Source organism: Canis lupus, chromosome 21 (assembly GCF_011100685.1).
Source record: "Canis lupus familiaris isolate Mischka breed German Shepherd chromosome 21, alternate assembly UU_Cfam_GSD_1.0, whole genome shotgun sequence".
In the NCBI taxonomy this organism is placed as follows: domain Eukaryota; kingdom Metazoa; phylum Chordata; class Mammalia; order Carnivora; family Canidae; genus Canis; species Canis lupus.
Genome location: NC_049242.1, coordinates 44771236 through 44780889, shown reverse-complemented (window position 1 = coordinate 44780889; position 9654 = coordinate 44771236). Strand labels below are relative to the sequence as shown.

Sequence of the window (9654 nt, the reverse complement as noted above, 5' to 3'; positions counted from 1 at the left end):
TTTTCAAGAAATAATTAGACACTTGAACAAAATGCAGCTACATAATGCTCGTAGCAGCAATGTTTATAACAGTTTTTCTTTAATCCAGCTAAATGTAACCTAGATGATTGGATAAATCAATACAATGAAATAAAATAAAATGAAAGAATAATTTCTTGAAAGACACTTTTAATGATGTGTTGCTACGTGAAGAGTAGATATCAAATAGTGATTAATTTATCCTATTTTTATTTTATCTTAATGTATATAACAAGGGAAATGTTAACAATGGCTATCTCTGGGTGAAGGAGTTACAGGTGACTCTATTTTGTTCCTTACTCTTTTGGTGACAGTGATAAGCATTATTATCTATTAACAGTAAAACAAACAAAACAAACAAAACATGTTGTATTTTTTATTGTGTCAGCAGGTCCAACCTATTTTATAAATAAATATACATATTTATAGTAATAGAATTGTAATCTATTTTCACATAGACAAATATATTTTTCTCAAAGGAAAGTGTGAAAATTTTATTTATTTATTTATTTATTTTTTTGAAAATTTTAATAGAGAAAAGAGCTCTGGGTCAATCACTCTGATCATTTGTTTTTTTTCCCTTCCGTACTTACATTTGGTTTGGAAAGGAAATATTTCTTTAATTCTTTATGTCTATCAAAGGAAACAAAAATGGATTTCCATTTAAAACATAATGATATTAAGGAATACACTCAAAAACATTTTAGTAAAAAAAAAAGAAAAGAAAAAAATATTTTAGTATCATAAACCTTCATTAAGGATTAAGACTTTGATTTTGTTCTCATTCTCTGGCTATAGCATCACACATTGAAAGGCAGTTGTTGGGGATCCCTGGGTGGCTCAGGGGTTTAGCGTCTGCCTTCGGCCCAGGGCGCGGTCCTGGAGTCCCGGGATCGAGTCCCGTGTCGGGCTCCCTGCATGGAGCCTGCCTGTCTCTCTCTCTCTCTCTCTCTCTCTCATAAATAAATCTAAAAAAAAAAAAAAAAAAAAAAAAAAAAAGAAAGAAAGAAAGAAAGACAGTTGTTGGTTTAAAGTGAAAATTCTTGAGTACTGCCGAGAGGGCAGGCTTCAGTGCAGACCATGCTCATGATGGAGCCCTTCCAAACCACCTTCTCTGCGGCCCCTGCACCCAGGCCCTGGGATAGCGGGGAATGGCCCGTCATCTCATTCACACATGAGGAGTTGATCCTTCAGGGAAACTGCTCTCTTCCCAACCTGGTGAGAATGATGCAGGCTGCTGTCAAGGAGTTTGTGGCCAGCCGCGCATCAGTGCACTCAAGGAACCTCATTTCAGAGGAAAGCTCGAGAAGAACCCAGGCCCAAGGGTCACAATGAAATCGAGCCTTGTGAAAGCTTGAGAACGGCTCCCTGTGAATTATCCTGAAGAAAATAAGTCATAGACCTGGGCAAAGACAGAGTTACAAGACTGTTTATTTTTATACTATTTTATAACAGTAAAGCTTTGGAATGTACGGAAATGTCCAGGAATTAGAGAAATCATATTATAGCTGGATGATAAAACTGTCCGCAGCTGTTAAAATTGAAAATAGAGAAAAATATTTGATGATGCAGGAAAGTGCTCACACTGCAGAGTTAAGTGAAAAGAAAGACGTGTTAAATATAGAATATGCAAGAGATCCTGCCTTTATAAAATTACAGTACACACAGTATTTAATGTATTACATGCATAATTGAAGATTTAAGCTAAACAATTATGGATTGTCAGTTTTGTTTGTTTTTCTCTTGTCATCTGTAATAAATCCATTAAAAATACGCTGTTAGTGGGTATTAATGGAAGACATACGTTTTATTAGAAGCCAGAGCAAGGTACTACAGATTCTGATCACTTTTCAAGTATGCATTTTACAGGCACCTGGAGACTCTTTCAAAGCATACATTTTATTAGCTCAGCAATTAAAGGATGATAAATCACTTGGGTCACATTACCCACTTCACTCTGTTCATCTGAACTAAAGTTCTGGACCCTGTCTTTCTCTCCAACCTAATTGTTGGAGCAGGTAAGACACCGCTCACCTTAGGGCATCTGTTCACAACACTGGAAACCTCAGATCAAACTAGAGATTGCCCAGGCCCCGAGGAAGCACATGCTATACATTCTCATAAAATATACATGCTCTGCATTCTGGTCTGATTTTCCATAAACCTATCATTTATAAATAGAGAAATGATTGGCCACATGACCTTCTGATGGACAATCCATAAGGGCTAATCCCTCAGGGCGCATGGCCAAACTTTGCAGGCTTGAAATGCCTTCACTGCCTGCTTCCCAACCCACTGGAGCCTCAAGTCCCACCACACCTTTCCCATGTCCTGTGTCCAGCCATAAGGAGACTACAAGAGCTGACACAAATGGAATCCTATTATGTCCTGGACATTGTTCTAATTCTGCTATCGAACCTATGGGGTATTTTATAGATGAAGAAACTGAGGCACAGAGAAGTTAAGCAAACAGTTCCCATGATCCACAATCCATAAGTATTAATTGATGAGCCCAGGAAGCCTGGCTCCAGCCCTTAACTGTTATATGCCCGCCCAGATATGAAGTTTGCCAAGTAAGTCATTAGCTTCAATTAATCTCTGCCTCAGCCCAGCTCTTCCCTGTATAGAAAGTCTTCCACTTAGCCAAATCCATGTTCCTTTCAAAATACAGGTGCAGTCTTCCTCAATCACCTCAGGCAGGCTTAAGGATTTTCCTCTATGCCCCCATGATTACCTCAGTCATGGTACTTAACACACAGCTGTGAGGCGCATTTATTTGTTTGCTTCTACCACCAATCCGCCAGGTCTTCAAACCAGGGTTCAAATTTCTGATAATCTTTATACCTCCAGTGCCCACACAGTATCTGACACATAAGTAGTTCTTAATAACTAATGAATGTATGAATGGTTATGAGGAGTATTATCTAGTTCTGCTTGTCCAAAACTATGGTCTTCAACGTCCTACCATGACAGCCATCACCTCTCCATTAAGAGTTGGTGCTATGTAGGCGAACACTGGGCTGGTAGCCAGAGGACCGGAGAAATGCCAGCTGTGCTCCACAGGTTCAATCTGAGCCCTGCTGAGCCTTTAAATGTTAAATTTGGACCTATCTTTGGGGAGGGAAGAGAGAATATCAAAAAGATCTCTTAAGGTATTACCAGGTATTAATTTTTACTATTTGCCAGCTGTTTTGTTAGGAAAGAGGGTACCTTTTGGGATGGGACAGAGGGTGGCTAAGTCTGATCAAGGACTTGGGGCTCAGCATGTGGCCAAAAAGGTGCACACCTTGATGAGTCCGCATAGTCAGTAGCCAGAAAATATACCGAGGTCTCTACTTTGGGCAGTTCCCACTTTTACTTCAGAAGTTTCATCAAGATAGTCAAGAAAATCATGGTCATCCATGTCAATGTTCTTGAGTAGTAAAACATTATTTTTGCTGGCTACACAGGCCACTGTTGGGACAGCTTGAAGCAGTGGAAGGAAACTAATATTTCTGCATTAAATTGATCCATAATGAGTAACATAAAGTCATGTTTGTGTTTGCATCCTTCTTACTATTTGCACCAACATACTGTTGTGCCTGCATTTTATTAAGCTGTCTCAAATCTCTTTTGGAATGAACCTGGCAATAAATAAATGCATAAGCTGAAAATAAACATTCTGCTGATTCACTTTAAAAGTCTGTTTTGAACTTTGCTTTGAGCTTCTAGGTTTATGTGTGACCACATTCTTTGGGGAAGGTAGGATATCTTCAGAGATACCAAAACAAATGCTTTGAAAGAAAGCGCCAAAAACCCAGGAGCCTCTTGTACACTCATTTGGAGGGAAATAAAGCCAATGTTACCCCAAAATGTTTCCTAAATTCCTAAATTCTATTTATACATGTTTGGCTATATAGAGGTTCATTTGGTCATCATGGAAAAACTTAGTTCATGCTTAGTGCTATTGCATTTTTAACTATGAGTTCTGTTTTGAAGTTTTGCAAAGTTCTCATAGATATCTAGTGACTCCTTGTGGAGTTTTCTCTCTTCATGTAACAATTCACTAAAAAGTTAAGAAATCATAAAACATCAAAATTGAAGGGGCCGTGGAAGCATTTGAAGCTAACTCTCATCCAGGTGGGAAGCTATTTAGCAATAACCGTAAAAAAGGGTTGAAACCTCCTGTAACAAGAAGGCATCTTTGGATTCCTGCTTCCTTTCCTCACTTATGATGAAACAGACTTACAAACCAGATTGTAATTTTCTTGGAATTTTGCCACAGAGGTAACCATTTCAATAGGGCTCAGAACAAAAGCAAAAAAAGGAAAGAGGAGAATTATATATTGGCCTAAGTCTGTAATGTTCATTGGAATTATCTGGAGGAGCTAATTCCTCAAGACAGTTGGTCTCATTTGGTGGCCAAGTAATCAATGTTCCAAGTACAATAATGTGTCTCTTAAAAAAAGAATCCCGCTTATTCTGAAATTTCACCATGACTTTATATTTTGGAGTTTTTATTAATATCCAATAACCTTGATAGTAAGCATTTGTCATTTGGGTCTCAATATCTAGTGTCTTGCCCTGAAAGTATTCTATTTGTTTTTTGTGGAACAACTTTTTCCTACATCGTGTGTAATCTATGTGAGATGCTAAAACTAGTTGTCTACTTCCTACTTTTGAAGGCTCAGTATAGTCAGGTGGTTATCAAAACCTACTAGACAGTTTTTTTCCAGGACATGGAATGTGAGGTAAGTAAGCAACAACCCAAGAAGCCCATTTGAGACTGCGGTGGCAGTAGTGGTGCCCCACCAGAGTCTCTCAGCTGTGAGCCATGTCTTCGCCCTACAATGCTATCTTGGATCTTGACTTGTTCCAAGTCTGGTTTCATCATTTCTTGGCATCCCTAATATCGTTCTAATATATTCTCTTTTCTAAAAAAGTTATCCAGATTCTAAAATTGTGGTGATGGTTGCACAATTAGGTGCATCTACTATAAAACATTGAATCATGTACTTTAATGGTAGAATTATTTGGTATATGAATTATACCCGAATGAAGCTCTTATTTCCCCCCAACAATAAAAGTTAGCCATAGTTGGTTTTTCCACTGCTTGAAATATGGCAAAATTTAACTGATACAATCCTCCTGTCAAAATGCAAATATCTAAGCTATAAAGGATTACACATTTTCAATCTCTTTAACATTAAGTTTACCAAGAAAAAAAATAATGGGCGCTAGTTTTGATAGGAGTTGAACAAGTCTAACAAATACAGTGCTATTCCAAGAGGGCAGGCAATAATAAAGCAACACATGGGGGAGATTTTAGATGTTCAGATTGGCACAGGGGCATTGAATGTTGGGATATTAGAGACAGAGATGGGTGTGAAAATGGGTAGTGGTAGTCCATAGGGCAAGTAAGCTTTTCTGTCATGGGTCCCAAATCCATATTTATCCAATGTCATAGACCTAACACTAAGTTTATTACCCTGTCCTGCAAATCAATTGTTATCTACCCCATATTTTTAATAACAGGTGTAGTAAATGGGCATCCAGATCCAGGAAGCAGAGAGAACTTTGATCAAAATCAACAAAAGTAGGCAAGCACTAAGACGTAATTAAATTTGCAGAATATAATGATAAAGAAAAAAAAATCTTAAAAGCAGCAAGACTAAAGAAGCCATTAACTTATAAGGGAAAACTCATAAACCTAGTTGGAGATTTTTCAACAGAAACATGGCAAGGCAGAAGGGAGTGGAATGATATATTCAAAATACTGAATGGGAAAAATTTGCAGCCAAGAATACTCTATCAAGCAAGGCTATCATTCAGAATAGAAGGAGAGGGACACCTGGGTGGCTCAGTGGTTGAGCATCTGCCTTCAGCTCAGGGCATGATCCTGGGGTCCCTGCATCAAGTCCCATATCGGGTTTCCTGCATGGAGCCTGCTTCTCCCTCTGCCTGTGTCTCTGCCTCTCTCTGTGTGTTTCTCATGAGTAAATAAATAAAAACTTTAAAAAAATAATAGGAGAGATAAAGAGCTTCCCAGACAAATAAGAACTAAAGAAGTTTTTGACCACTAAAAAAGCCCTGCAAGCAATATTAAAGGGAACTTTTTGAATGGAAAAGAGAGACCAAAAGTGACAGTATAAGGCAAGAAACACAAAAGAGGTAAAAACGAATATTTCTGTAAAAAATAAATCAGGGAGCTCACAAAAAAGACATAAAATATAACAATTTATATCTAAAATGTGGGGAGAAGAGGAGAAAAGAATGGATGAACATGGATGTAAAAATTCTAGATAGAATACTAGCAATCCAAATGCAACAATACATTAAAAATCATTCACCATAATCAAATGATTGATTCCTTGATAAGTCAAGGGATTTATTTCTGGATTTCAAGAGAGGTTCAATATTCACAAATCAACCAACATGGTAGGTCGCATTAATAAAAGAAAGCATAAGAACCATATGATCATTTCAATAGATGCAGAAAAATATTTGACAAAGTACAACATCCATTCATGATAAAAACTTTCAACAAACGTTTAGAGGGAACATACCTCAACATAATAAAGGTCATATATGAAAAACCTACAGCTAATATCATACTAAGTGGGAGAAAAGTGAGAGCTTCTCCCCTACATTCAGGAACAAGACAGGGATGTCCATTCTCCCTGCTTTTATTCAGTATACCATTGAAAGTCCTAGCCACAGCAATCAGATGACTAAAAGAAATAAAATATGTCCAAATAAGCAAAGAAGAAGCAAAACTATCACTGTTTGTAAGTGACATGATAATATTCATAGAAATCCCAAAAGACTAAGAAAAAATAAAACAAAATAAACCCCCTGCCAGAAATGATAAATGAATTTAGTAAAATTGCAGGATACAAAATCAACATTCAAAAATATGTTGCGGGGATCCCTGGGTGACTCAGCGGCTTAGCGCCTGCCTTCAGCCCAGGGTGTAATCCTGGAGTCCTGGGATCAAGTCCCGCATCAGACTCCCTGCATGGAGCCTGTTTCTCTCTTTGCCTCTCTCTGCCTGGGTAGTTCAGTCAGTTGAGCATCTGACTTGAGGTTTCAACTCAGGTCATAATCTCATGGGTTATGGGATTGAGTCCCGTGTCAGGCATCATGCTCAATGGAGAGTCTGCTTGAAAGATTCTCTCCCTCTTCTCTTTCCATTCATACTCTATCTCTTGATTTCATAAATAAATAAATAAATAAATAAATAAATAAATAAATAAATAAAATCTAAAAATTGGCAGAAGATATGAATAGACATTTTTCCAAAGAAGACATCCAGAAGGCCAACAGACACACGAAAAGATGCTCAACATCACTCAGCATAAGGGAAATGTAAATCAAAACCACAATGAGATATCACCTCACACCTGTCACAATGGCTAAAATCAGCAACGCAAGAAACAACAGATACTGTGGAGAAAGGGGAACTCCTATATCCTATACACTGCTGGTGGGAATGCAACCTGGTGCAACCACTCTGGAAAACGGCATGAAGCCTCCATGAAAAGTTAAAAACAGAACTACCCTTTGATCCAGCAATTGCACTACTAGGTATTTAGCCAAAGAATACAAAAATACTAATTCCAAGGAAGACATGTACCTCAATGTTTTTAGCGGCATTACGTACAATAGTCAAATTATGGAAATAGCCCAAGTGTCCATTGACTGATGAATGGATTTAAAAAAGGTAGTATATGTGCAATGGGATATCAGCCATAAAAAAGGATAAAATCTTGCCTCTTGCTATGACATGGATAGAACTAGAGTGTATTATGCTGAGTGAAATAAATCAGTCAGAGAAAGACAAATACCATATGTTTTCACTCCTAAGTGGAATTTAAGAAACAAAACAAAAAGCAAAGGAAGGAAAAGAAAAAGAGAGTGGGACAAACCAAGAAACAGACTCTTAACTATAGAGCAAACTGATTCAAGTTACCAGAGGGGAGCGGGGTGGCGGGTGGGCCAAATAGGTGATGGGGATGAAGGGGTCCTCTTGCTGTGATGAGGTGTTGTATGGAAGTGTTGAATCACTATATTGTAAATCTGAAACTAATATTACACTGCATGGTAATTAACCGGAATTTGAATAAAAACGTACTCTCTCTGTGTCTCTGCCTCTCTCTCTCTCTCTGTGTGTCTCTCATGAATAAATAAATAAAATCTTTAAAAATAAATAAATAAATAAATAAATAAATAAATAAATAAATAAATAAATAAATAAAAACTTAGAATAAAGTGAAAACTGACAAAATTACAAAATGGGCATGCACACAGTAGGGATTGCCCTCTTCCTTCATGGTGTTTGGGTGCTTCGTGGAGGTTGGCCGGGTGCCCTCCATCTCCTTGGGGCCTCATCCGGGGAAGCTGGTTGGGATTGTCCATGCTATTGCTCAGAACAGGGCTTGGGCTGATGGACCTTGCAGTCTGGTAAGAAGACAGGTCATGCCTTTCAAATCCATGGCGCTCACTGACTTCATTCTCAACTTCCCACACGGCACTGGCCAGAGGTACTTCCGACAAGCCTGGCAGAAAGTAGGGATCAACACAAACTGGGCAGCCACAAGGTGGGCCCTGCAGACTGAAACCAGATACAGAAAAGCCGAGATGACAGATTTTGATCATTATATAGTCAGGAAGGCAAAGAAAATGAGGAACAGAATAATCAAGCTCGATGTCAGGAAGCTGCCAAAAGCAGCTCTCCTGGAAGTGTCTCCCCATAAAAGCACCCACTGCTCAGGGTGCTGCTGCAGCAGCTGCTGCAGAGTTTCCAGCAAAAACGATGGCCACTGCAGACAAGAAGGCTACTGCCCCGAAAGCTGCAGGCCAGCATGCAGCACCTCCGAAGTCTCAGGAAGGTCAGAATGCTCCAGCCCAGAAAGCACCTGCTCCAAAGGCATCTGGCAAGAAAGCATAAAAGCCTAAGAGGCTATTATAAATAAGTAATAAGGGCTCTTTTTCTTTTGTACACGTTTAAAAAAAAACTGACAACATGACAAATTAAAAAAAACGTAGAATTTGAAGATAGAGGACACTCGTGAAAAAGGCATAATCAACAGCTAGCATCCATTGCAGACCTCAGGATCATAGCTTTCTGTTTTATTGTACTTACAGCTCATAACAACCTTGGAATTTCAACTTTGAACAATTTAGTGGTTTTCTCAAGGTTACAGAGCCAAGAAGTAAAGGAAATGAAATTCAAATGCAGATCCAGCTGACTCCAAAGGGCATGCTTTCCCTTCATGCCAAATATAATGCCTGCTCTTTCAGCGTTCTGAGGTGTAACCTCTCAATCACAACTGCAGGCAAGTAGAAATATATATGTATATATGCCTACTAATAAAATATTAATTTTCCATTAAATCTACATGGTGAAAGACTTTTTTTTTTTAGATTTTCACCCGTGTGTGTGCACATGTACACACACCCCCAAGAAGCCCCATGTTTTCTAGGAATAGAAGATTTATTTAATCTGTTTCTAAATTACCTCTTAGCCTTATCTCTTCTTCCTTATACTCCATATAACATGAATTATTTAAACACCACATTGACCGAAGTTTATGTAGACTTTCCTCTCTGCTCAAAGTACCTATCCTAGGGTGCCCCATTTTTGCCTAATCATTT

General features: G+C 38.4%; 1 pseudogene; it reads left to right on the top strand.

The window, feature by feature from the left end:
* Positions 1-8328: 8328 nt before the first annotated feature.
* On the top strand, positions 8329-8947 carry LOC100686801 (annotated as a pseudogene).
* Positions 8948-9654: the final 707 nt, after the last annotated feature.